Source organism: Halictus rubicundus, chromosome 7 (assembly GCF_050948215.1).
Source record: "Halictus rubicundus isolate RS-2024b chromosome 7, iyHalRubi1_principal, whole genome shotgun sequence".
In the NCBI taxonomy this organism is placed as follows: Eukaryota; Metazoa; Arthropoda; class Insecta; order Hymenoptera; family Halictidae; genus Halictus; species Halictus rubicundus.
This window is the reverse complement of record NC_135155.1, coordinates 14,149,143-14,176,175: the sequence shown is the minus strand read 5'-3', so window position 1 is coordinate 14,176,175 and position 27,033 is coordinate 14,149,143.

The following is a 27,033-nucleotide window of genomic DNA, read 5'->3' as shown; positions in this document are numbered from 1 at the left end:
CGACCGGATTCGAATTGTTTGCTTAACTATTGGCGAGACTATTACTATTATTATATTATTATTATTGTAACATCTGTAGAAATAAGTTTGCATAATTTAAACGATGTTCGAGGTGATCAAGTTAGGTGCTTCACCCTGTATACCCGAAGAAATGAAGTTGGATAATTCCTCAGGGATGCATCTTGCAATCTCAATAATCGTAAATAATAAAAAATATTAGAACGCGTGTTATTTTAAAGAAAATTTTCCTCATAGGAAATTAAAGGTGACCTCCACGTCTGGAAGGTCAAACCCGCTGTACGCACTATCGTGTCGGTCATGCCAGTTTACTGGTGCCATTAGTCCCTTGTATTTACCATCTTCAAGAAAAAGCTCGGCAATAACAACGCGAACGGTTTGCGATTTATATGAAAAACAAAAGTGAACGGTCCCCATAAGAAACGTCCTCGGGATCCCACAAACCGTTCAGCGTCGTTCGCAAGAAGTGTCTCGGCGACTTTCACCGAAAACCGTCGAATTCAATGATTTCAATTCGGAATCCGTGGTTTCTTTTCTCGACACTCGGCTCTCCAGAAGTCCAGCGTAACTTTCAACCGATATCGCGGATACTCATTAATCACCGTTCCGCACGTCGACACGTAGCGTTTATTAAGTACCACACCGCGTTGCGGCGAACTGTTAATCAGTGAGAACTGCCAGTTTAATTTCCCTCACGACATGCGTGCCCGTAATAAGCTTCGACTTTGTTCTATTATAACGGTATACCCCCTTTAGCCGGCCAGACACCTGCCATTTTCATTAGACGTAAATATCCCGAACGAAAGTTTCTGCGTTTTTCCGACGCGGATATCGCACGCTCCGGCAAACGTGAAAGCATAATTAACCGGACGAGCGCTGATTGGCGTTTCAGCATCCGTGGTCGAAACGACGATTACTTTCTTATCTTCGGATCCGTGTCCATTTCGCACGACTTTGTCATACTTTTCGACTGTAATCTCGGTCACATATGGCCGACACAACTTTTTTACTTTTGAAAATCAATTTTTATTAGAATCTAGCAAGTAAGCCAAATTTGATTAGGACCTACGATGGTGTGAGAATGTTACAAAAATTATTGTTATGATTAAGTTTGTCTTTTCTATTGCTGGGTTATTGATCAAGTTCTTTCGACTTTGTGCGACTTCTGTGGGCATTGGCGTGGCTCTCGCGCGTTAAAGATCCTTTTGACAAAGATCTATATTGCGAAATTTTCGGCTCAAGGTCGTGTCAAGGTCACGGTGTCCATATCACTCCGAACTATATCATGTTGGTACTCATTTTAATCAGAAAAACGTCACGAATATATCGGTGAAAGTTCAACAATCACCAATCACCTGGACAGCGGATTTTATGCATTTAGAGGGAAAATGGTAAAATTTAAAACAGTGAAGAGATTTAAAAAATTCAGGGATGTTATATTATTGTCCACTATGTACAAGTTTTTAAAGTTGAAAGACATTTCTAATAATCTTAAAAAATTTAAATAAAATATACAGATATAATAATCACAATCGTCACAGGAACTGACAAATATTCTAGAATATTCTGCGAAAAATCAACCAAGTAATCATTTTCCAGCCCGTTTCTGTTCAACAGAAAACCTAGTAAGAAAATCTCGGAAGAATCGCAAGCTTGTGGGAAAGAAAACGCAAGAGGATCGTCGATTACCATCGAAGCGTTTCGAACAGCGGGCAATTACTATGGTGGACAGATCGGCCGATAGTGATTCGGCGTGGCCCGTTAACTGGTCTTTAATTCCGCTGTGGGGGGCTAACGACAACGAAATTCCTCGACGACTGGTTCGCGCCTCTCACGCGAATGTCGCCTGGCTTAATTGTCCGGGGATAATTGGACCGGTAGTGGTGACCGGTGACGATCGTTGCCGATGTCACTCGAATGCTTTCCCGTCGCTTCGGTTCGCGGAAGGAATTTGTATTGGCTCGATATTCAAATGAGAAATCACTCTCTCCCTCTCCCCCCCCCCTCTCTCCCCAGGCAAACGTGATTTTATCGATCCGGCCGATACCGAGGGATTAATTAACCCGTGGAACGAGGAAGCTGGACACGCTCGGGCTCCGATCGATATTTTTACTACCGATTCGGCGAGCTTCCGAGACAAATCGCTGAAAAGGATTCTCCGAATGTCGGCGGTCTTGCAATTTATCGAGCCCCTGCCGATTTTTCGTAAACAGATTGATGTTTCTTCAACGATCTTAAGAAGTTAGAAATAATACATTGACATTTTTATATTATTTTTAATTTCTTCGCTGTTTCAAATTGCAGCACCTAGATTCTAGCACTAATTATATACTACCCAATAGTCCGCCTTCCTGAAACAAATTGCTTAAAAACAAGCATCTGCTAATAAATTATTCAACATTTGAATGGACACAATAATCAGTCTGACTTTCAGTACTTTCAGTACAGACCAAAGAAAAATATATATAACTCATAAAATTTTGATTACTTTCACTTGAAAAAATCATACATGCGCTACAAATACTAACAAATACATGTGAAAAATCACGGTGCAAAAGGTTCAACAGATTCCCCGGAAAAAGTTCGTGAAAACTCGTGCAAAAACGGCCCCGAGAATGAGACATTCACAAAACAGCAAACCATATATGTAACTCATACAATCTCGCTAATTTTTACATACAAAAAACTCACAGATTTAGTACAAATACCGATAAATACGTGTGTAAAATCCCACTGTAAAAGGTTTGATAGTTACGCAGAAAAAAATTCCTCAAAACTGGAGCAAAAATGGCAAAAACCGAAATACCCACCCTAAGAAGGCTGAATTTACCGCCGTGTAAAGTACACGTGTATAAAATCTTGAAAGAATTTTTTGGTCGTGTTATACGGGAGTGTGCAATATTTATTTTCCAGGGAGTCGAGGCCACATCGATCAAGCATAAAGCCGCGAGCGACGCAAGCATAGTGAGAGCGTTGCGAGCGAGGTTAAGGTCGTCGGCATCGTCCAGGTCGTCGTCGCCCGGCTTCAGGATTCCGTGGCCGTTACGCAATTCCTTGGTTCGAAGTCGAACTCGTTGCCGGTGCCCCATAAATTCCCATTCCCCCTGGGTGACCACTCGGTTGCACGCGGAAACCCGAGCGGGTATTAATTTTCTAATACGATTCCATGTTTCGCTACGACCCGGTCTCCGCGAGCGGTCCAGAAGATCGCGGGTACCTCGATACTACCTGGTCCCACATGGCCGTTGATCCCCCATGGATACAGGGTACGGACACGGAGGTATTGGACACCACAGAGACACGGACACACAGATAAATACGGCGCTATCGTCGTTACCGCTCTGTGTCATAGCGGCGTCGTTAACTTAATCGCCGGTAAATGCGAGGCGAGGTCTCGTTTACAAGGACCCCGTTGCACCTGTGCTTCCCTCCTGATGGCTCTCCCGCTTTGATAACTTTTATCCTTAATAGATACCGCCTGGCGAAATTATTTCTGGTATTTAGTCTGCTCGGAATAGCTCCGTTCACCACGGTCCGCGATAGTCTTTGCGTTCCCGGTTCTTTCGTTATTGCGCTCGTCCTGCTTACTTTACGGCTGGCGATTCAGTGTTGGAAAACAGTAATTATGCGAACGTCGCGAGTCGATGCTTCTTGCGACGGTTCTATGCACAATCCGTGATAGCAGCCTGGTGACAAAAATTTAATTCATCGAACAGTCGTGCAATTTGATCCAGAAGTAGAACGTTGACGTTTATGACAAAAATGGATGAGCGCAATGTAAAACAGTAGAAAGATCGAGAGAATTTGAGAATGTCGAGGATCACAATCTCATAATTTATTCAAAGATAGCCTTACTAATTTTATACACTTTATAAATTAAATCCAAAACACAGCTTAATGTTCGGAGACTTCGTGAACGTTGTGGAGGCTGTCTTCTATTAAATTGTTTTCATATTTCATAAAGGAGTTGCACTAGATTCAATAAAATATAACATTTATTAATGAGACTACAGAAGGGAGAAACAGAAGGGATTTGAGGGGTGAATGGTGGGGGAAGTGCTATAGTCAGAACCTGAGCGACGTCACGAAGCTATAGTGTAGATCAACTCAGTGACTCACCTCGATTCCTGCCATGAGTGGGGATCCTACCACGACCCTACAATATGAATCATGACGTCACTAAGTACCCCCACCGTTGGTGACTCGGTGGAGCATTTCTCAGCGCATGATGTCATGAGTACAGTATAGTATTTGAATATTAGTATGAATATCTGTATATATTAATCAGTATATAATTCACATTAATTAAACCGTGACCGGTACTTAGAATTTCCTTGTACCGTTGCGTGGCTGAAGAGATTTTCGAGATCAAGATTTGAAAGCGATCACGGTCCACCGAGATAGCGAAGAAAAGCCACTGGTGAAAATCGAGCGGACCGGCCATTGACGATCGCGATCGACGATCTCTCGGCGAGCCAGCTAAGAGAGCGAAGATCGGCGCGGCTCGTTAGCCGCGCGCGTCTGCATCAAATCTAGCAATTAAACGCGGAAAAGACGGGCCGGCGATCGCGTTCCAGCCCGAGATAAGTGCCGGTCATTTCGCCGGACGGAACACGAGAGACTTATGGTTCGGAGGAGAGGATCGCAAACGCAGCAGAAGACGACAGCACCGGCAGATATCCGCAAAGACGAGAAACGGCCGCTCCCCTGCGTTCTCGCCGCTATCGAACGCGCATCTTCCGCTTAGGCTACCTGGTCGACGACCTCCTCATCTCGTCGACGCCATTAAAGTATTCTCGTTTTCGACAAATCAATTTTTCTTCGCATTTCCTTTCACCCTGGAAATTTCACTCTTGAATTTCTTTTTCAATATTCCCTTTTTCCCCATTAATGCTTTAAACAGCTGACGTTCCAACGATTAGGTACTAAAACAGGAAGTTCGGTATGTGTTCCAGAATTTTTTCGAGTTTTTTTGAAACCTAGAACAGTAACAATTAATATATAGATTTTATGGGACAAAATTCAGTAGCTTTAATTTAATTTTGCGCACAAATCCGCGTGCTATTTTATAAAAATTTTATTTATTTTTGCACCTTGCTCTGATTGAAATGACGCCAAACACACTGTACAACCTCGATTATCGGAACTAGTCATGTTGTGTATGCATGAAAATACACAATTTAATATAAATTGGATTAAAAGGATTTAGACGTCCGTTCGGATAGTCGAGGTTCCGCTGATTGGTGGATTAAATAACCAAATATGCTTCGAACTATATCGTGTTTGGTCTCATTTTAATCAGAAAATTGTCGCGAATATGTCAGTAGAAGTCCCATAAGACAATAAAAAGTTTCTTCACTGGATCAATATTTTCTCACTGATGTACCAGTGTTGATATTTCGATTACTAAGTGAAACATTCCCAAAGTTTTCACATATATTGAGACGTTAATATACCTCTATTTGGCAATTTTGCAGACCTTATAAATATCTACGGACCGATAGTTGCAATATTCGAATCTGTCGAGATCGATTTTTCAATGGCGTCGACTTTCTGTGTTAAAGCGAATGTTAGGTAGCGAATGGCACACGCAAGAAGAATAGTAATTGCTTTGCTGTTGGATTGAGAGTTTCCGAAGCCGGTGGCCGGCAAGAGTAGTCACCGAGGCGAGGGATATCGAATATCCCCCGCGCAAATTGGCGAACACTAGAAGCGATCCCGATTATAACGTCGAGCTGTCAAGGGATTTACGGGAGACGATCGATTCCGGCGGACATCCCCGCGGACCATGTCACCGACATCGCTTGATACGCAAACGTCGATAGTCACTTAGCGGCTCATCAGAAGCCGCTAATCTTAATTCGCTTATCGGATTATTCGCGGGCCCCGCCGATGGAGATGTTTCGCGCTCGAAAGATAATCCGGCCGGTATGGTAATTCAGGAGTGGACCGGGCCCGTCGTCTTGTTTCTGGTCGCGCAACTCGTCTCCTACCAAATCCCGTTTTTCGACACGCTCGTTGCCGAATATCAACCCCCAAACAACGTCAAAATAGCCTAACACTGTATTATAATATTTTTTGAAACTACGGTGCACGATTGCTCAATCATTTTTAGGAATTTTTATCGGGAAAACTGTTGCACCCTTTTGTTTGGGATTTTTCACACATGTGTATTGGTATTTGAGGCACAACCTCGATTTTTTAAAAGTAGAAATAATAAAAATTACACGGGTCATATATTTTTTTACAGAGTAGATATTCTGGTTTCCGATGTCGATTTTTCGCGAAATTTTGGGAATTTTTTCGGAAAAACTATCGGACCTTTCCTCTTGGGATTTTGCACACATGCTTACTGGTATTTGAAGCACATGTGTGATTTTTGTCAAGCAACATTTTTTTACAGTATGGTTTGAAAAAAATGGGCCAACGATTGCCGCGATTCCGATCTTTCTACTGATCGGAAAGAAATAGAGCTGTTTATTAATCAGTATGAATGCCGTTATGGTCCGAACGACAAGAAATTGAGAATCTTGATTACACACAAAATGGCGGTGTTTTGATGTGAAATAACCGATTTTTTAAATATTTCCGACACTTAGAACGATGAGAAATAACAAAAAATTGACAGATTTAAAAAATTTTGCGTCGTCAAGTTGCTCGCACAACCCTGTCCCGAGATAACCCGGCGAGCCGTGTCGTGAAAAATGCGTTTAATAGAGGTAATTTCCGATAAATTAAAGTTCACTCCTGAAAAGCGGAAATGTAGCAATAAACATTAAACGATACATTACAGCGTCTGATCCCGGTATCTCGTGTTACGCTTCAACAAATACAATTCGATTTAATGTATCGGCAGGTGAGATAAATGAAACAGCAGAAAAAGAAGAAGGAAAAAAGAGAGTCGCAATTGACGGAAACACTCGGGCGTGAAAGTTGAATGCAATTTATTGGCGTCCCCGCTAAAATCTACGAAAGGAGATTCCTTCTTCCAGTTGAGTCCTTCGTTGTAAGTGTCAGTCAGTTCCCACGATAATGTACGCATAAACCTTGATACACGAAGCTCTCAACGTTTCAACCATTGTGGAAGCGAGAAGAGCATTCTTCTAGCTTCAAAATGGCTATAACAAATTCTACTGTTGGCCACGGTGAAGCAGAAATATCAATTTAGCCTTAGATGACAAATATAATTGATTTCAATATGGAAACAGCATTTTCATAGGAATGGAAACTTATGTGTGCAGAAAGAGCGTTGTTCAGGCTTCAAAATGGCTATAATAAATTGTACTGTTGGCCACGGTGAAGCAGAAATATCAATTTAGCATTAGGTGACAAATATAATTGATTTCAATATGGAAACAGCATTTTCATAGGAATGAAAATATTTATGTGTGCAGAAAGAGCGTTGTACAGGCTTCAAAATGGCTATAATAAATTGTACTGTTGGCCACGGTGAAGCAGAAATATCAATTTAGCATTAGGTGACAAATATAATTGATTTCAATATGGAAGCAGCATTTTCATAGGAATGGAAACTTATATGTGCAGAAAGAGCGTTGTTCAGGCTTCAAAATGGCTATAATAAATTGTACTGTTGGCCACGGTGAAGCAGAAATATCAATTTAGCCTTAGATGACAAATATAATAGATTTCAATATGGAAACAGCATTTTCATAGGAATGGAAACTTATGTGTGCAGAAAGAGCGTTCTTCTGGCTTCAAAATGGCTATAACAAATTGTACTGTTGGCCACGGTGAAGCAGAAATATCAATTTAGCCTTAGATGACAAATATAATTGATTTCAATATGGAAACAGCATTTTCATAGGAATGAAAATATTTGTGTGTGCAGAAAGAGCGTTCTTCTGGCTTCAAAATGGCTATAACAAATTCTACTGTTGCCCACGGTGAAGCAGAAATATCAATTTAGCCTTAGATGACAAATATAATTGATTTCAATATGGAAACAGCATTTTCATAGGAATGGAAACTTATGTGTGCAGAAAGAGCGTTGTTCAGGCTTCAAAATGGCTATAATAAATTGTACTGTTGGCCACGGTGAAGCAGAAATATCAATTTAGCATTAGGTGACAAATATAATTGATTTCAATATGGAAACAGCATTTTCATAGGAATGAAAATATTTGTGTGTGCAGAAAGAGCGTTCTTCTGGCTTCAAAATGGCTATAATAAATTCTACTGTTGCCCACGGTGAAGCAGAAATATCAATTTAGCATTAGGTGACAAATATAATTGATTTCAATATGGAAACAGCATTTTCATAGGAATGAAAATATTTGTGTGTGCAGAAAGAGCGTTCTTCTGGCTTCAAAATGGCTATAACAAATTCTACTGTTGCCCACGGTGAAGCAGAAATATCAATTTAGCCTTAGATGACAAATATAATTGATTTCAATATGGAAACAGCATTTTCATAGGAATGGAAACTTATGTGTGCAGAAAGAGCGTTGTTCAGGCTTCAAAATGGCTATAATAAATTGTACTGTTGCCCACGGTGAAGCATAAATATCAATTTAGCCTTAGATGACAAATATAATTGATTTCAATATGGAAACAGCATTTTCATAGGAATGAAAATATTTATGTGTGCAGAAAGAGCGTTCTTCTGGCTTCAAAATGGCTATAATAGATTGTAGTTTGGCCAGAACGAAACAGAAATATTCCACGAACAGTGTCGAACTTAAAACTCCAGCTGAACACGATACTCACGTTTAGAATAATTAATTTCTACATGGAAGGAGCATTTTTCCACGACTGCAAGGTTTGTGTAGAAAGCGGCCACCTTCAGAATGACTTAAAAAAAAAAAAGAAACAGTGATTTACTCGACGCAGAACAGAAACATAAATGTCGAAACGGAGCAATGTTCGCAAACCTACTTAAACGGGAATTTTGCAATGCCACAGGTTCGTGCGGCTTTTCCGCGGCGGCTACCGCACAGTGCGAAATTCGCATGTGCGGATCCCGTCGCCGGGTTGATTATTGTACCCGGTGGCTCTAAAGTAGGCGCGTTTACGACGTCCCGTGGAAAAACGGGGCCGTAAACGTGTGCGTCGCGGATCGGACTTGTCGTAAATTGCTTCGGAGGCCGGTGCTCTCACGTTCCGGGCCATTGGGATCTGGGCCCCGTGGACAGCGAAAGAAAAGGGAGTCAGTCGCACGCCTCCGGAGCAGCTGAAAGGATACTTTCTCCGTCGTCGGTTTGCACGACGAGTGAACAGCGCCAAACGAGACGAGACGAGACGAGACGAGACGAGAGAAGACGAGAGGAGGCGAGACGTCGATCGGCACGGCGCGATCGGCACCCGGCTCGCGAGCGATAGATCGACACCGGACGGTGATAAAACGACCGTGTTGCAACCGAGGACGACAGCTCCGGGACCGTCCACGATTGATAGCCGACCAGTCGAGATCATCTCCGCTTTAGAAACCAGTCATTTGTTCGGAGAGACTCTTCTTTCTGCTCGATCTTACGCGCGCCGACTCCCCGCTCGGTTTTCGGAATTTTTTTTACGGATAATTCGAGGAAATCTGGTGGACAAGGGTCACTCTAATCGCTTAATTAAACTTTTGAGAATAGTTGCGAATTTTTTTATACCGAAGATATTCGCTGCAGGAGTAAATCATTTCGTATTGAAACAGTGGCACGTCTTGAGGTGCAGACTTTCATCTTGTGTTTTATTATTTTGTAATTTTGGTAAATTGTATTGACACGTGACCGAGGTGTTCAACTTTTTCTCAGTTGCAGACTGGATTAGCAACATCGCATACTTCCGTTTAGAACAATTTTGTAGGAGAAATATCTTGTATGGAAACAAAACTGTTCACTTCAGATGTTTTAAGAATTGAACAATTTTATGTAAAATACTTGTTACACTGTAACGGCACTAGTTCAGTCTTACTTTGTGGGAAGATTCTGAACAGAGCCTAATAATTTCCAATTGTCACAGACAAATTTTAAGAAAGTAAAATGAAATAAAATCCTATATGTAATAGCACCAGGCCTTGGGAAATTCTTCCTTTCTTTAATCATTTTAGTCAGTTAAAAGTAATCTATCGACGCTGTTCGATCTTCTAAATATTTTCATTCTCTCAGCTACAAACGCATGAAATTCGCAATCTATATATGACAAATAGACTGCGGATGTTTATGGAATTTCCAATTTTTATAGACAAATTTTAAGAAGGTAAAACGAAATAAAATCCTATTTTTATAATGAGAACAGCCTTTGTAGATCCAGAACAAATAAAAATCGTACCAAATTCCCTCGAATTTTATATTACAGCATTTTCTGAAAATTTCCATAAGCCATAAATGCACAAAGCCCCGCAGTCTAGTTATTAATTTCCATTAAACCGAAATGACAGCCATTGAAGAACATACAGCCATACAAAGGATATAAATTTTCTCCTTTCTTTTTCCAGGAAATTACGAAATACAAAACAGTTCTAGTCACCGGAGCCGTAAAATAAATGCAAGTGGCGTCGAGTCTCGAGTAGTTTCGTCCCGGCAAGAGGGTATCGCGTTCCGGGAGGACATTGGAGGAGCGGGAAACCTATGGAGCTTCCAGCTATAAGAATTATTAAATTGTGCTCGCGGTTCGAATCGCGGTGGTCACGAAGCTTGTGGATCGGCAGCGACGAGCGCGAGTCACGAGACAGAATTGCTCGCTCGAGCGATTTTCGAGGCGGTAAACCAGATAGAATCGTCTTTTATCGTCCCCGCTCGGGAAAATGAACGAAGGCAACGCGGCGCTGCGATCGTAGAAGAAGAAACCCGCGGACAATGTGGCTCGCGAGCCTCGAGCACCCGGCAATTACCGCTCGAGCGGTGCTACCTTTGCTCGCGGATGAAATTCGCGTGACTGTGCCTCGTACAGCTTTCCTTTAACCGAACTTCGTGGTTCGCCAGGCTTTCCTAAGTACCCCGGCACGTTTCGAGCCAACATGGCCGCCGAACGCGTGTTGGACAGTATCGTTTATTCCTTCGAGTGCCACCGTTTCTTGTTCGCTTCCGGCTGCTGGTCATACAGTCACGGACTAATGTGCTCGCGATGCCATTAGGTTGATGCATACGACATTCCCGGCGTCTTCAACGGCGTCGTTGAACAACCGCGACCCGCTTCCAAACGAAACTTATTGATCGAAGAAAGAATCACGAGTTTCTGAATTACGAGACAATGAATTACAAGTTTCCTGATTGTACTATGACGCAAACTGAAGTCTTTCATCATTCCCGTCCTTCGCCTACAAGATTGGCATCCCCATTTTGGAATATTTTTCTTGATTTTGTGGAGTAGTTGTTAGTATAGAGACGGTGTGCATTTTTAAGGCACATCTCTAAGGCTTTATTCATTTTATGTAAAATGATTAATTTAAGACAGATGTTCGGTATCTCGAGCCAGAAAACAGGCAAATTTTAACCCCGGGGGGTTAAAAGAATCAAAACAAGCGACTTCTCTCTTGAGTGAAATATCTTACAGTATCTTCAAGCAGAAAATGGTTGAATTTTTACCTTGAGGAGCTCACGAGTGTTGCAAGAAAGTAACACTCGTCTTAAATGGATCCTTTTTCAGTATCTCAAACCGGAAAACAGATAAATTTTAACCCCGAGGAGCTAAAAGGATTAAAAGAAGTGACTTCTCTCTTAAATGAAACATCTCGCACTATCTTGATGCAGGAAATTCATAAATTTTTACCTTCAGGAACATGTAAGGAAAACGCTACTTTTGTCTTAAATTTCTTGGATGCATGCATTCATATCTACCTCGAGGGAAGCATAAAGCTTGAAAAACTAAGATTCTTATACGAAACATGCTACAGTATCTTGGACCAGAAATTGTATCAATTTTTACCCAGAAGACGCAATATAAAGATTGAAGGAAGCAATTTATCAACCGAGCACAGAAAGTGCATAAATTTTCCCTTTGCCATTGTCTAAAATCTTCCCTTTCTAACCCACAGACAGTGCGACAACAAAATGTCGGAATTGTCGCCATTGGTCACGGAGAGAGCTGGTGGAGTCACGTGAACGGAAGTACCGGTGCAGCACGTTGCCAACACGACAGAAAGAGACAGCGGCAGCGTGGTGAGAGAGGAGAGGAGAGGAGAGGAGAGGAGAGAGAGAGTTTCGTGACAGAATGACATAGTCGCTTTCTACGGTGTGGCAGGGTCATCTCGGTGCAGAGAGACACGGTTGCTGCCAATCGTGAGCGGTCACCGCACGATTCTATTGTTACGCTCCGCTGGGATGCATCGTGGAAGCTGGCTGAAGAAATTAATCGGCGGACTCCGTATTCGAAGTGCGAACAAACCTAACGAACTTTTTCTCGAGTCAACCTGATTGCAGCTCCGAGCTAATTCAATCGCCAGGCAGGAGAATTACAGAGTTGCGTTTAAAACGTAAAATAACGCTTAACGACGAAGATTTAAAGGAAATACGAATGTCGTAATCTTTCAAATCAACTCGGTAAATAAATGTAACATAATGGTTGATGTTTCTGCTCACCAAATTTCTCTGTCTTTTCAGACTGGGTTCTCTCTCTCTCTCTCTCTCTCTCTCTCTCTCTCTCTCTCTCTCTGCTGTCCCCGTGAAATAGATTCGACCCTGAATTATTCTCCACGGGCGATTCACCCTTGTCTCTTTCCCGCGTGGCTTTATCGCCGAGAGGAATCGACTGCGGTCTCGCCGCTAAATTACCGGGTGGCAGCGGGTACGCGAGCGTGATAGACGCGGCAACACCTAACGCCAGTCACGCGCGAAACGGCCATCCTCTTCTTCTTCGGCTACGGTACAAAGTGCACCGACGCACGGTGCTCCGCGAGAGCGACATTTCCTGGCCGAAACCCAAGGTTTTCATGGACCCGCATTTCCAGAAGAATTTACCACAATGTTGATTTGAGAGCTGGTTGTTATTTCACGACTGAAATCTGTTCCTGAAATATGACAGTTGAAAGATCACAGTCGGAAAAAGTCACGTTTCCGACCACAGTGCGGCGGTTTCGGATCACGATCGATTATTCCGAGGGCAGCCCCCCTAACGGATTGATCCGCGGGCGTGTTCGATCGTTTCCGTACCCTGACCTGTCCTACTAGCCCCCTAGCGAGTCCTCTTCAAGGTACATTGTTCCCTGGAACCGATCGCGATAACGGGACGGACACTAAACGCTACGCGGTATTAGCTCGCGAGCCGATCTCCCCTTTGCTTGCCACTCGATATGCTGTTCCTCGGATGATCTATGCTCGTGCAACCATGTCGAATAGAACGGAGATATGCTACGAAGAGATTGACCTAGCCAGTGTTGCCCTTTCGATGACACAGATCACGCGGAAGATCCTTTTCGGATTTTTGGGATTTCTGTTCGAGCAGAGACAAGTCGCAGTTAATTGCAATTTCAATTACAGGTTAATTTGCTAACTGTATTCTAGACAGTACGCAGAAGAAATTTCTATGCTCTCATTTTTATTCTTTCTTTCATTCCTTATGTGGATATTTATACAATATCGCGTCTTTATACAAAATTTCCCACCTAGATTGCAACAATAATTCAGTAGAAATTTTCTAACGTCTTCAAATTTTTGTATATACTTACTGTTTCGTATTTAGCAGGTTTAGAAAATCTAAACAGGATTTTAGAAAATCTAAAAGAATTCACATTTGTCATTATCGTGGGACGACACACGTCGGGCTACTTTTAGCGGTTGTTTGGCCTGGCGTTGCAAACAATCGCCAAAATGTTTGCAGCGACGTGACACAGTTCTCTCGCGTGTCCGCGTGAGAATGCGGGTTTCCTCGGAACGCGTCGTTATCAAACTAGATGGATTGCGAGCCGCAGCTTCCGCGCCGTGATCTTTTCCCAAACAACCGTCGGAGTACAAAGCGTGGGAGGAAGTCTTTGTTGCGACCTCGGAATTAGAGAAAACAGCTCGTCATCGCTTCATTCATATGTATGAGCGCAACATTGTCGAGATGAATCGCGATCACAGCTAACGACCGTTCGCATTTGCGAGCGCAACGAATACCTCTCGGTCTTGCTCGGGGAACAACTTCCGGTTCGATTTAGGTACTGGGTGGCTCGTATGTTACTCCCATCGATCCAATCCGTACGAGTACGTGCTTCGCTTTACCAGTTGCTGTGTCATGCGAAAATTATTGCAGTATTCTTGTACGACGCTGTTCTTTTCGAAATTGTGACGCTTTAGACCTCTTTGTCTATTTTCATCATATCGAAAAAATTACTTTTACAGTTTTCGTAAAAGTAACAAATAATTCATTTTATTTCTTTGACGAGTGTACTCTTGGTCTTCGTAGGGTTGCTACTTGCAGGTGACCTAAACTACAAAATCGAAGCGACAAGCATAGAGACTTGCATAAATACCTACACGGAAACCAGCTGGTAACGCTTAAAACAACATGGCCGCGAACAGTATCGCGCGTTCCCCAAAAATTCCGTGACTAACACAATCGTACCGACATTTTCAACGAAATTACTCGCCGCACGGCGACTTTCTACACCCGGTAATAATTGTCCCTATCAAAACAAGATCTCCAATCGCGGGAATCCTTTCACCCGTCACGCGGCCATCAAATCATCCCGAGATTTCAACAACGGTACATCTTCCTCCATTCTGGGGACCTTCAAAATCATGTTCCCAGTAGGGTCACCCAGGGTCCCGAGCGTATCCTCTTCGGGACACGCGTGACACGAGCGAAAGGGACCTCGAAATCGGCGATTCGACTGGCCCCGGGGCCGCTCCACACAACTCCACAGGGCTTCGCTACGCTCGATCCAGCTCCACACAGCTCCCCATAGGTTCATACATTTCCGCACAGCTCCACACAACTCCACACAGCTTGGTACAACTCGGCTGCGCTCTCTATACAGCTCCACATAGCTCCATACATCTCCACGCATCTCGAAACATCTGCACACGTTTCCACACAGCTGCGCTCCGCTTGATACAACTTCACACAACTTTGCGCAGCTTCGCACAGTCCTGGGCCGCACCATTCCGCTCTGTTTCGCGACACGGGTACACAGAGTGTGTCCGCGATTAAATCAGCCGGCCGCGATGTCACCTCTCGCGCGCGGTATGCGGCTCGGGGGATCCTTGACAGGAGGTCGCCGGATCCTGGCGGCCCCCCTGCGGCGCATGAATCACATGGCCCCGCCCCGTCGGGGCCCCGGAGCGTCTTGTCGCCCCTCTCGCAAGGTGACAGCTGTCAGACGACTGCTATACCGCGCGTATAGCTGGCCCTTAACGGCATGTAGGAGGCAAAAGCGTCTCTCCGCGTGAAGTCCCCTCTCGCGGGACCATCGCGTCCGCTTTTGCGCTTTCAGGCTTGCCCTCCGCGAGAGCTTCCAGCCCGCTTTCGCGCCGGCCACCTGACACATTCCTACTCTGGATAGAGGATAGGATCCCATCGTAAATTGCCATGGCAGTTTGAACCTTTCGGGAAGCGGCTCTTGACCGGAGTGATTAACTCGCTTCGCGACATCGTTGTCCGAGGGACTCTCGACTGATTTTATTGCGTGTTCCGAAAGCAGGGACAACGGTCGTCCTGTGTCGCGGGACGCCATTTGTATTGTGGCCGCCGACCGTGTACCGCCGCGTGTTGCCACGGTGCAGAGCTGGGTAAAGCACTGTTTCAAATAGTGCATCAGTCTGTTTCATTCGAGATCATACGTGCACTTTTGAACATTAAAGATTTTGTTAGAAAATGTTTTCAGGAAAAGTATTTAAATTTATTTTCATTGTAGGTCGACGATTCCTTGCAACCACGAGTAAGAATGTCGAGGTTCACGGGGTGGAACATCGGGTCGACGACAGAGGGGTTGAACACACGTGTCGGACGAACCGTTCTCGTCCCGGGCAATAAAGAAAATGGCAGCGAATAGTTCTACGCCGGTGCAGTAACGCAAGTCACCTTCGAAACGTTAACCACGGTCCCGTTCCGGATTTCGTCGGGGTCCAAACGGAAGCGTCTCGGCGAATTATTCCAGAGCAAGAGAGAACAAGACAGAGAGAGAGAGAGAGAGAGAGAGAGAACGCGACGACACGCGGGCTGTTTGACGAGCCTCGTTGCCGCTCATTACTCTCCGGTGGCCGCGTCATTTGTCTCCGGAGAATAATCGACGAGTCTCCTTCGAGCGCGGCCCAGGAGAAAAAGGGAGAGAGAAAGAACAAGAGAGGGGGGAGAGTAATGGGGGCTGTCGCTGCGCGGAGTCAACGAGAGCCCCGCAATTATGTAATCGCTGTGTCATTGCGTTAAAGTAATTCCATTAGCTAACGAACACACCGGCGGCGGCGGCGGCGGCGGCGTCGGCTGCCAACGAAAAAGCGTCTGACCCCGAGCGCCGGTTTACATTGTACAACGGGGGTCACGTTCTCACCTTCCGCTCGTTCCCCTTTCGCTCAACCATCCTCTATCAAAGCCACGGTCTTCGGGGCCCTTCGACGCCGAGAGTCAATCGGATCGAAGACTTTAATGCCCTGTCGGGAACAACGATCTGCACAGTCACCTCGCGCACTCGATTCCCGGAGCGATTCCTATCTTCACTTCGCGCACCAGAAATCAGTTTTTCGAGAGATGCACCGGTGTTCCGCTGTCTTTGTTTCACGATCGATTGAATGTTCACTCGGACGAAGGGAAATTTTGGTTCTAATGTTGTAACATTTCATTTTGAACCACTGTGGTTCAAATAAGAATTTTAAATCCTGCTAATAATGTCGAAGACGTTGCATTCTGTCGGTGATGACCGTTTAAATACACTACCGCTCAAAAGTATCCGGACACTCGTATTAGCATTGCATAAAAGTTATTGTCGATTTTTATCAGTTTCTTATGAAATATCTAACGTTTCAAATTAAGAATTGTGTACGTGGAACTTACCAATACTACACTAACATTAAATACGAGATGCATCGAGGTATCCACCGCGGAGTGTCCGGACACTTTTGAGCGGTAGTGCAAGTAATAACTAGACTCCGGATCTTCATGCAAAATAAGACGTTTGTGCATCGAGTGGACGACACAGGGAGCTAGATAGGAGTTTATATTTTTCCGTAATAATTTCAACGTAGTGAAAAGAATGTATCAATACTCTCGAAGTCTTTCGAACTGCGCACTGTTTTGAATCGCACTCATTTTTTAGTGATGAAATCCGGAGTCTAGTCGGTACTTTCAGCCGCAGCCCTAGGCGTCCGCGAGCTCGCGTCAGTCTGCGATAAAGGGGCGGCAGTTTTAAATCGATACGCGGACCGGGGGCCGTGCAGTTTCTAACCTTGGTGTCGGGCCGTTCCACGGTCCGCGATAACCATCTAACAATCGCCAGAAATAGAAGGAACGAGCTTGTGCTCCGCAACCTTTAAATATAGGATCGACATCGACGGGTCGCGAATCGGCGATCACGGAGACCGGAAGGAAGGAAGGCGCTCGCCAACTTTCTTGCCATTCCCGAGGCTTAATAAAGCCGCCACGGCTACGGGGGAACATAATAACGAGAACGGTATACTAGACTGGTTCGAGTCTAGCTCCGTTCGACTACCGCGTTCGTCCCTGTATATTCCCAGCTAGACGCCCGAGCTAAGCCAACTTTCTTGGCGCGTTACCGTCTCTCGCGAGCTAACAAAGCTGCTTTCTTGTTCCGCCGCGGAAATGGAAGCGGCGAACGACTAATGGCCCTCGAGGTACCCGCATTTCCGCGGAATTAGCGCGACGACCGATGCTGCAGGTGCCCCGCTGCGGAGAATCGATCACTCCTTTCCTGCGAGGGCAATAAATAGAAGCTCGCGATGTTTGTTGCTGGTCCCTTGATTGGCAGCGAGAAACACCGCGATGGAAATGACCTGCCCGCCGCCGCGCTGGCTCTCTTGCACGAAACCGGCCATTGCTCTTTTCGCTTTCTTTCTCGCTTCCGGAGTCCGCCGATGAAATTCATTTTGCCCGCACAGGATGGTCGAACTATTCGTCTAACTACGTAGCTTCCGGAGTCCGGAGGTTCATTTCACCTGCATTTTTACCTTGTTCGATCCACTCATTTTTGTCACGAATGCGTAGAATCCGCAGTCGAGTGATTAAATTGTTTTCTGTGGGATTTTTTGGGGATTGGTCGGCCCGCCAACGCGTTAATGGTGCTTCTGGCATGATTTCCTTGGTGTCCGTTGCGGAAGAAGAAAGGGTCTTGTTGCCGGAGCGCGGAGGCCGAAGAGGAAGGTGAGCAGGAATCGGGTTTCCTTAAGTTACAACCGAGTCACCGGTGGTTCTCGACGTAATAAGGTCGATAAGCCGAAGACAGGGCACGAGTCGTCGCAAGAAAGAAGCCGACGGGACGTGGACGAGACGACGCGACGCGTCGAGGGACACTCGTTCCACGAGGGGACAAGGTCCGAGCACACGTATCGTTACACACGGCGACACCAGAAAGCCCGGGGACGTCATTGCCGAGTTATCCTCGCCTTCGCCGACAGGTTGGCGTTAATCACGCCACGTGGATCCACGGCACGGACGTTCCCGAATCGTCGATACATCAATGTCCATTAAATCCCCTTGGACGAGGAGAGCTCTCGCGATTTATATAGGTCGCAACGGTGCCGCGGCGAAAGTTCCCCGCGATCGCTGGATACTCCGACCGTCTTGCCGACCGATGCGAGTGTCTCTTACTTCATTTTGGTTTATTAACCCTTTGCACTCGAAGCCGTCGCACAGGTTACCTATCGGCGCTCGACCTTTCTCGGAAACTCTAGGCAAACGGAAATCGCGGCGTATTAACCCTTTGCGATCGACTGTACCCTCCGAGGCGTCGCTAAAAATGACTACACCAGAATTTAAAATCATATTTATTTTAATAATTGCAACGGAATTGTTGAAGTTTCAAATAGCAAAGCGATGCAGTGGTCAATTGATCAAACGATCCAATGTTCACACGGAAAAGCGGTGCAGTGTTCCATTGTTCAAATGGCAGAATGATGAGATGGTCAAATTAACAAAAAAATGGAATGGCCAAATGTGAAATGTTCAAATGTTACTACGCCCAAGTGTTCCAACGCCCATGTCTGCAAATGTTGAAATGCTGAAATGTTCAAACTCCCAAGTCGTCAAATGTTGAAATGTTCAAACTCCCAAATCTTGAAATGTCCAAATGTTCAAACTTCCAAGTCTTCAAATGTTCAAATGTTCAAACTCTCAAGTCTTAAACTGTTGAAATGTTCAAACTTCCAAGTCTTCAAATGTTCAAATGTTCAAACTCTCAAGTCTTAAACTGTTGAAATGTTCAAACTTCCAAGTCTTCAAATGTTCAAATGTTCAAACTCTCAAGTCTTAAACTGTTGAAATGTTCAAACTTCCAAGTCTTCAAGTGTTAAAATGTTCAAACTCCCAAGTCGTCAAATGTTGAAATGTTCAAGCTCCCAAGTCTACAAATGTTGAAATGTTCAAATGTTCAAACTCCCAAGTCTTCAATTGCTGAAATGTTCAAACTCCCAAGTCGTCAAATGTTGAAATGTCGAAAGGTTCAAACTCCCAAATGTTCAAATGTTCGAATATTCAAACTTCCAAGTCTTCAAATGTTCAAATGTTCAAACTCTCAAATCTTAAACTGTTGAAATGTTGAAACTCCCAAGTCCTCAAGTGTTGAAATGCTCAAACTCCCCAGTCTTCAAATGTTGAAATGTTGAAATGTTCAAACTCCCAAGTCTGCAAATGTTGAAATGTTGAATCTCCCAAGTCTTCAAGTGTTCAAATGTTGAAACTCCCAAGTCCTCAAGTGTTGAAATGCTCAAACTCCCCAGTCTTCAAATGTTGAAATGTTGAAATGTTCAAACTCCCAAGTCTGCAAATGTTGAAATGTTGAATCTCCCAAGTCTTCAAGTGTTCAAATGTTGAAACTCCCAAGTCCTCAAGTGTTGAAATGCTCAAACTCCCCAGTCTTCAAATGTTGAAATGTTGAAATGTTCAAACTCCCAAGTCTGCAAATGTTGAAATGTTGAATCTCCCAAGTCTTCAAGTGTTCAAATGTTCAAACTCCTAAGTCCTCAAGTGTTGAAATGCTCAAACTCCCCAGTCTTCAAATGTTGAAATGTTGAAATGTTCAAACTCCCAAGTCTGCAAATGTTGAAATGTTGAATCTCCCAAGTCTTCAAGTGTTCAAATGTTGAAACTCCCAAGTCCTCAAGTGTTGAAATGCTCAAACTCCCCAGTCTTCAAATGTTGAAATGTTGAAATGTTCAAACTCCCAAGTCTGCAAATGTTGAAATGTTGAATCTCCCAAGTCTTCAAGTGTTCAAATGTTCAAACTCCTAAGTCTTCAAGTGTTCAAGTGCTCAAACTCCCCAGTCTTCAAATGTTGAAACGTTGAAATGTTCAAACTCCCAAGTCTGCAAATGTTGAAATGTTGAATCTCCCAAGTCTTCAAGTGTTCAAATGTTCAAACTCCTAAGTCTTCAAGTGTTGAAATGGTTGAAAAGTTGAAAGTTGAACTGTTGAGAACTCGAGATGTTGAAATCTAATTTCCAATGTTGACAATCGAACACTCATATTTATCTCTGGAACGCATAAAATCTTCCGTTTACTCAGAAGTATCGCAGTTCCGTCCGTTTCCGGGCGCAAAAGGGAGGTGAAAAAAATCATCGCATGAGCGAAAGAGCGAAAGAAGGAAAGAAATGGAGCAGCGAAGAAGCAAAGGAGGGGGAGCAAGCGGCGCACGGTGCCGTTACAGAGGAGTCACGACCCTCGCCGGATCGTTTTCCCCAGGGTGCCGCGAGCGTAAAGCTTTATGCACGCGTTTCCATCATACCGCTCGGCGATTAGGACGTATCGCCGTTAAAAATGCATGCAATTAGCGTCGCGGCGCGCGTTTCTTCTTAGGAGAGCCTTCCGACCCCTTTCTTCGCCGGGTGACAAAATTACGATCCACCGGGTGTCGTTAATATCAGCGTCTCGCGAAGGGAGGATGAAGGGATAAAAAAAAACGCGAAGGGAGAAAATACCGGAACGCGGGGAGGGGGGGAGGGGGAGGAGGATGATCTGCGAGATACCGGCGGCTGCTCGGAACGGCCGCGTAATCTACAAATGTAAACGTACTGCCGTAATCAAACGGCCGCGAACCGAGCGCTATACTATACGTGTAACCGTGCTATACTGCGGGAAAATTGCAACGCAAGGGGAAAACCGAATTGCAACTCTCGCGCGTAGTACGTTATTGTACGCGAGGGTGAACGCGTTGTTGCGCACACTTTGCTGCGAACGCTGTGATTTCTATCTCCGAGTCTACTAAATGTTTATGCCTCTAACCCTTTAGAATCTTCAACTTTTAAGAAATGAAATAAGTTGAAGAGTATCTCGGTAATTATTACTTCTAAGCCCCGCTTAGTAAAATACTTTTTCACGCTCGGTGCTTCATTGAAATTCGAGAAAAAATATTGGGCATTCCGTTCAAAAAACTGAACTTGACCCTGGTATCTGGATGAAAAAGCAAAGTAACCCCCCTGGAAACTCGGGAGTTATTTGAAGTCCTGTTACGAGATTCACCCTGTAATTTTCCGTGGCGATATGTGTACAATATTTTTAAACAATTTTTTGGATCGCGTCAAACGGGAGGCTGCCGTGTATAATTCTGCAGCGAGTTCCGAAGTGAAAGACAGGGAACACGTTGGACAGGAAAGGGTTGGGACGGTCCGGCTTTCAGCACGCGTGTGTCCCGATTCCTCGGGATCCCGGGGACGAGCAGGATCGGTGTATCATTGCTGTTAGGACATTTATGAGCCGGTCGGATCCGCGGCAATAACGAACGAGCGAATCGCGCGCGAACGAGGACCATTTATTTCTCAAACTGAGTTACGAGGAACGCGACGCGTCCGGTATAGGCTTCTCGATAAATTACAGGACAAGGCCTGGTGCCCGGCCTCGGTGAAGCCTAAGACCAGACCACGGGGCCGGGTCCTCGTTTGCTCGATTCCCTGTTATCCCCTAATCAAGATCAAAAGCTGGTAGTCGCGCGAAAACCGGCGCCACGGCCACCGTCGCACGGACTCGTTAAGCTTGCCCGCGGTAAATTAGTGGCGGGCTCCTTTTGCGGGCCAACCACGATGACAAATAACGATAAATGTTGCCGAGGGACTTTCCCAGATTCCCTCGAATCGATCGGTAGTCCTCGCCCGATCCTGCGGAGTTCAGCGACCGGCTTCAGCTATTTCTGAAACGAATCCTGCGAGCATCCTCCTGCTTCTATAGACTGTTTTTATTTTTTCGACCACGGTGCAGCTGACCAAAAAATCTGAAAAAATTCTCAAACTATATCTATACCTCTACACTGATACCGTGAAAATATAAATAATGTCGCTCTCAAACTTCAATTCGAAATCTGCATTTTTTCAATTTTTTTGTGGTTTTTGATTTTTTGTCACCGGGATCTTTGTCTTAAAAATCTGAATTAATTACTGCGTATGTATCCGATTGTTTGATAACTGTTCTAATTTTCTAAGAATTTTTTTGAAGATCCCAATGCTTTTACTTCTCTGCGTCCTCTCTGCAAAAGAATAAAATCTACCTGTAATAAAGTCTACCTGTAATAAATTGGTCTTCGCACAGATTAAACGTTCGCGAAGTTGTTTAGTGTCTACCGTATTAACATTCCAGCACTGGGAACAGTAACCATTGCCGAAGGAAATATCAAACACTGTCCAGGTTCCCCGAGCAATGATTTTCCGATTAGCCATTCTAAATTCAGCTGTTCAACGAACCTGAAAATTACTCCGACAATCGCAAACGAGCCTCGTCCAGCAATCAAATCGTTTTCTTCGTCGGCGGACTTTCTTTTGCAATAATTCGCGTGATTCGTTCGAGGCGTTTTTCCGGCCGTTCACTCGCGAGAAAGAAGCGTTGAGAAGTTAATTAAAGAACAGAGGAGAGAATCGGCACAAGCTGACTCGTTTAACGATCGACGAATTCATTCGGTCTCCTTTCTCCGACATCGTGGCCACAAAATATGTCTTCATTTCCATACACCCTTTAAAACACTTTTTTTCAAAGTGGAGATCGCTTGAGTTGTTTCGAGAACTTGGAAAAATTAATCTACTAATAACGCGTACATTTCAGGAAAATTGTAATTGATAGGAATTGCAAACAAAATAGTAAGTATTGATTTTATAAAATTGTAATTGAAAATTGTAATTGATAAGAATTGCGAACAAAATATTAAATATTGATTTTACAACCTTCTTGTCCGAGTCTGTGCCAATTATATGCATTCTGAATATTTCACCAAAATCCATCAACGTTGCAATCAGCTAATAATATTTAAAGATGACCACTACACTATTTATGCAAAATAAATATTTTCAGCATGTGCTACAAGCAATAGAAATTACTGGGGAATTTTTTTCTATAATAATTTTAGTAGGTCGAAGGTGACATGTCAATATGAAATCTTTGAATCCTTTTACTGTTACCATAAATTCACATAAGAGCGTAATTCCCTGACAATGTTCATTGCTCATAGCAACGTCATTTAAATGAAATTTGTGTGTATAATTGACACAGGTCCAAAAAGCGTACTTTTTAAATTTTCAATACAGTCCCAAATAGAAAATGTTCAAAACACAACTTTTAGTATTTTCTCTGCAATTTCTCAATAGTTCTAATATCTCAACAATTTGAGGTCGTTTGAGCCCATTTTAAAAAGGTTATTCCGCCTTCAAGTGCGTACTCTTTCAACTGTCTGCATGCATGTCCGACTGTTATCGATAGATCGAGATGGATTTGTCGTAACGCCTCGGCTTTTCGAGTTCTAATTGCCAGGGCAAAAACGATCTCGATTCGTCTCGCTTCCCGGTAGACAGGCTCGATAGCGACGAGTTAAACGACTGGCACTCCGAAGACAAAAAGCTTCCTGTCTCATGATAATTAGGTTTCTTTGTCGTGTGTGGGCGCAGCTCCCTGTTGCTCCTCGTTTTTGAGAATGTTGCAGGAGTGCCGGTTTTTAGTCGCACAAAAGGGAAAGTTCGATCGTATCGAATCAAAGAAAATGTGTCGATATATTCTCGCAGTGTCGAGTATATTCTGCAGACGATGAAATATGGCCATTTTGCAAAAAGATGCAGCCGGGAATGCGATGCTTTTCTTCGCGTGGAGAGAAAGTTATTGCGGACGGGAAAGGATTTGTTGGGTTGACGAAAGTTGAAAGAAGGACTTGATAGGTTGCATTACGCTTTATTGGAAGGGGAGAATTTGGGGCTGACAGCTTGGTGCCATTTGTTGGTTTTGTGCCATTCTTCATAATCAATCTCTTTCGCGAGAAACAATTAGACTGCGGATTTTATGCATCTATGATAAAAATGACAATTATATTAATAACAGAGAAAATATTCGAGGACCTTGACAACACTGTTGTACTATTCTTTGACCTTGACAACACCGCATCGTTTTTTCCCCATTACGTATCATCTGGTAAATCTCGACAGAAAAATTGAAATCGTTTGGACCATTTGCGAGAAATACCGATTTCAAGTGTGTGCCATTACTTGTCAGTCAGCAAATGTGTACCACGAACTGGCTATAAATAATTCACCACGAATTTTTGGTCACGTAACCGCACAAAGGACAATGCTAATGAATTCGTTCGGTGACCTTTAAGCTGACCCTGTTGACGCCATCGGGCGTTGTCAGTCGTGCGAAAAATCTCCCGATCGAAAGACCCGGCGGAGATCGATCACGACGCAAGGGGACAAGATCCAAGGATCCAGGATCCTCGGCGACACCGAAACGTCTCGGCTCGATTTTGACAGTCCCCACTGTCCCGCGGCATGATGAATGAAGGACCCGCGAGGAACGATCGACGTTATCGTAAATCTCTCGACTCGGGGCTATTGTGAAGTCACTCGTCATCCGTTTCGATCTTGTCGCACCTCGCGTTTACTCGCTCCTGCCCGCTCAAACCCGCTCGTTTACTCGCTCGCACGCTTGCTCGCGCGGACGAGCACCGATCGAGCAAACTGAGGTCAGATCGTTATCGGCAACGGGGGAAGCCCGGCGAACTCGATTCGAATTCCGATTAAGACCTTTTAGAACGTTCGTAAATGTCGTACAAGGCTGTGAAATCGACGGGAACCCGCGTCCTCGTGAACCATCGCGATCCTTTTTCATCGACTGACCTGATGATGCGCCCTGACTTAGACTCGACTCCCCGGCCGCCATCTTGCACGCGATGCGCGGGGGAAAGTTGACGATGTCGTACCGCTTCCGACATTTTAGGTCCTCCGGGACAGTTGGTTCGATTTTTTAACACTATTCCTAGCGCGGTGTATGTATTTCTACTTTTTATTTTATATATAACCCTCCCCCACTCCTTTCTGTTGTACCATCAGTTACATCCTGTATATTCAAACAAATAGATTTACCAGCATTCATTTCAGTCTCTATGGTTACAATATTGTAATAAAGGCAATCTTGTAGAATCTAAGAACAAATACTATCGCAGAGAAATTATAAATTCTTCTAATACCGAATACTTTCTAATGTGTAGAATTATCCAAAAGAGGTTTAAAAATTGTTGCATGTACAAGTAGACTGCAATCCGTAAACAAAAATAATATTGAAGAAAACTTAGTTCCACTACAGTTAAAAATCTTTCGTATCAAGTACAGTGGCTTCTCCGTATATGTCGTCAAGGCCTGGATGATAAACGTCGCGAAATTATCCCACTATCGCGGGGTATAACCCGAGTGTAGACATAACACGGGCATGTCTCCTGGACGATAAACGACGCTGGCAAGACCCGTGTTGTTGACATATATCGAGAATTCACTGTACCATCATTTCTTTACGAAGTTAACTGAAATCAGTAACTTGAAATAGTGTTTCGCCTATTAATGACTCTGTCGAACACTAAAGAATGTCCAGGATGATTTCGATGGGAGATTCGGTGGTCGGTAAGAATGCACGGAAAAAGGACTATCGCACGGTGATTAAGATCCACCTATGGTGTTCAACGGGCAAAAAACTTTCGCTGAGTTTATGCTCTTTTTGCCGGGCCTTTTTCCCCGGAAAGAATCGGGGCCCGACCGGCTAGCGGCTGCGACAACAGAGAGGATGAAACGGGACACTGAAAAACAGAGGACGGACGACAGTAATCGTCCCTGATTATCGGGCCGAGCGGACAGATTACGAGCACAGGACGGGCAACATCTGTTGCTCCTTTAGCGGGCCGCGGCTACACATCGCAATGGAGCATTCCTCTGGTACACGGTTGTCGCTTGCGAGAGCAAACCATCTTCCATTTGCCGCGCGCGCGCGATCCGATTAATTCGTTCGGGACGATGATTCTTCTGATGACTAGTGCCGTTCGGGATTGACGGGGTTGATTGAACGGTGAGTTTTAAGAACACCAGGCACTCGGGCCCGGAGATTAAGGAGTGGGGACTGGGGATTAGGTGATAGGGACAATATCCGGGGACTAGGGAAAATCTACAGGTAACAGGGACTGGAGACCAGAGATTAAGGACTAGGGACTAGCAAACATGACTAGGGAGTAGGGACCAGCAAATATTACTTGGAAGTAGGGACTAGGGAAAATCCCAAGTTACCAGGGACTGGAGACCAGAGATTAAGGACTAGGGACTAGCACAAATGACCAGGGAGTAGCGACTAGGGAAAATATCTAGGGACTAGGGAAAATCTCCAGGTACCAGGGACTGGAGACCAGAGATTAAGGGCTAGGGACTAGCAAAAATATCCAGGGAGTAGGGACTAGGGAAAATATCAAGAGACTAGGGAAAATCTCCAAGTATCAGGGACTGGGCACCAAAGATTAACGACTAGGGACTAGGAAAAATGACCAGAGAGTAGGGACTAGGGAAAATCTCCAGATACTAGGGACTGGAGACCAGAGATTAAGGTCTAGGGATTAGGAAAAATGACCAGGGTGTAGGGACTAGAGAAAATATCCAGGCACTAGGGAAAATCTCCAGGTACCAATGAATGGAGACCAGAGATTACGGTCTA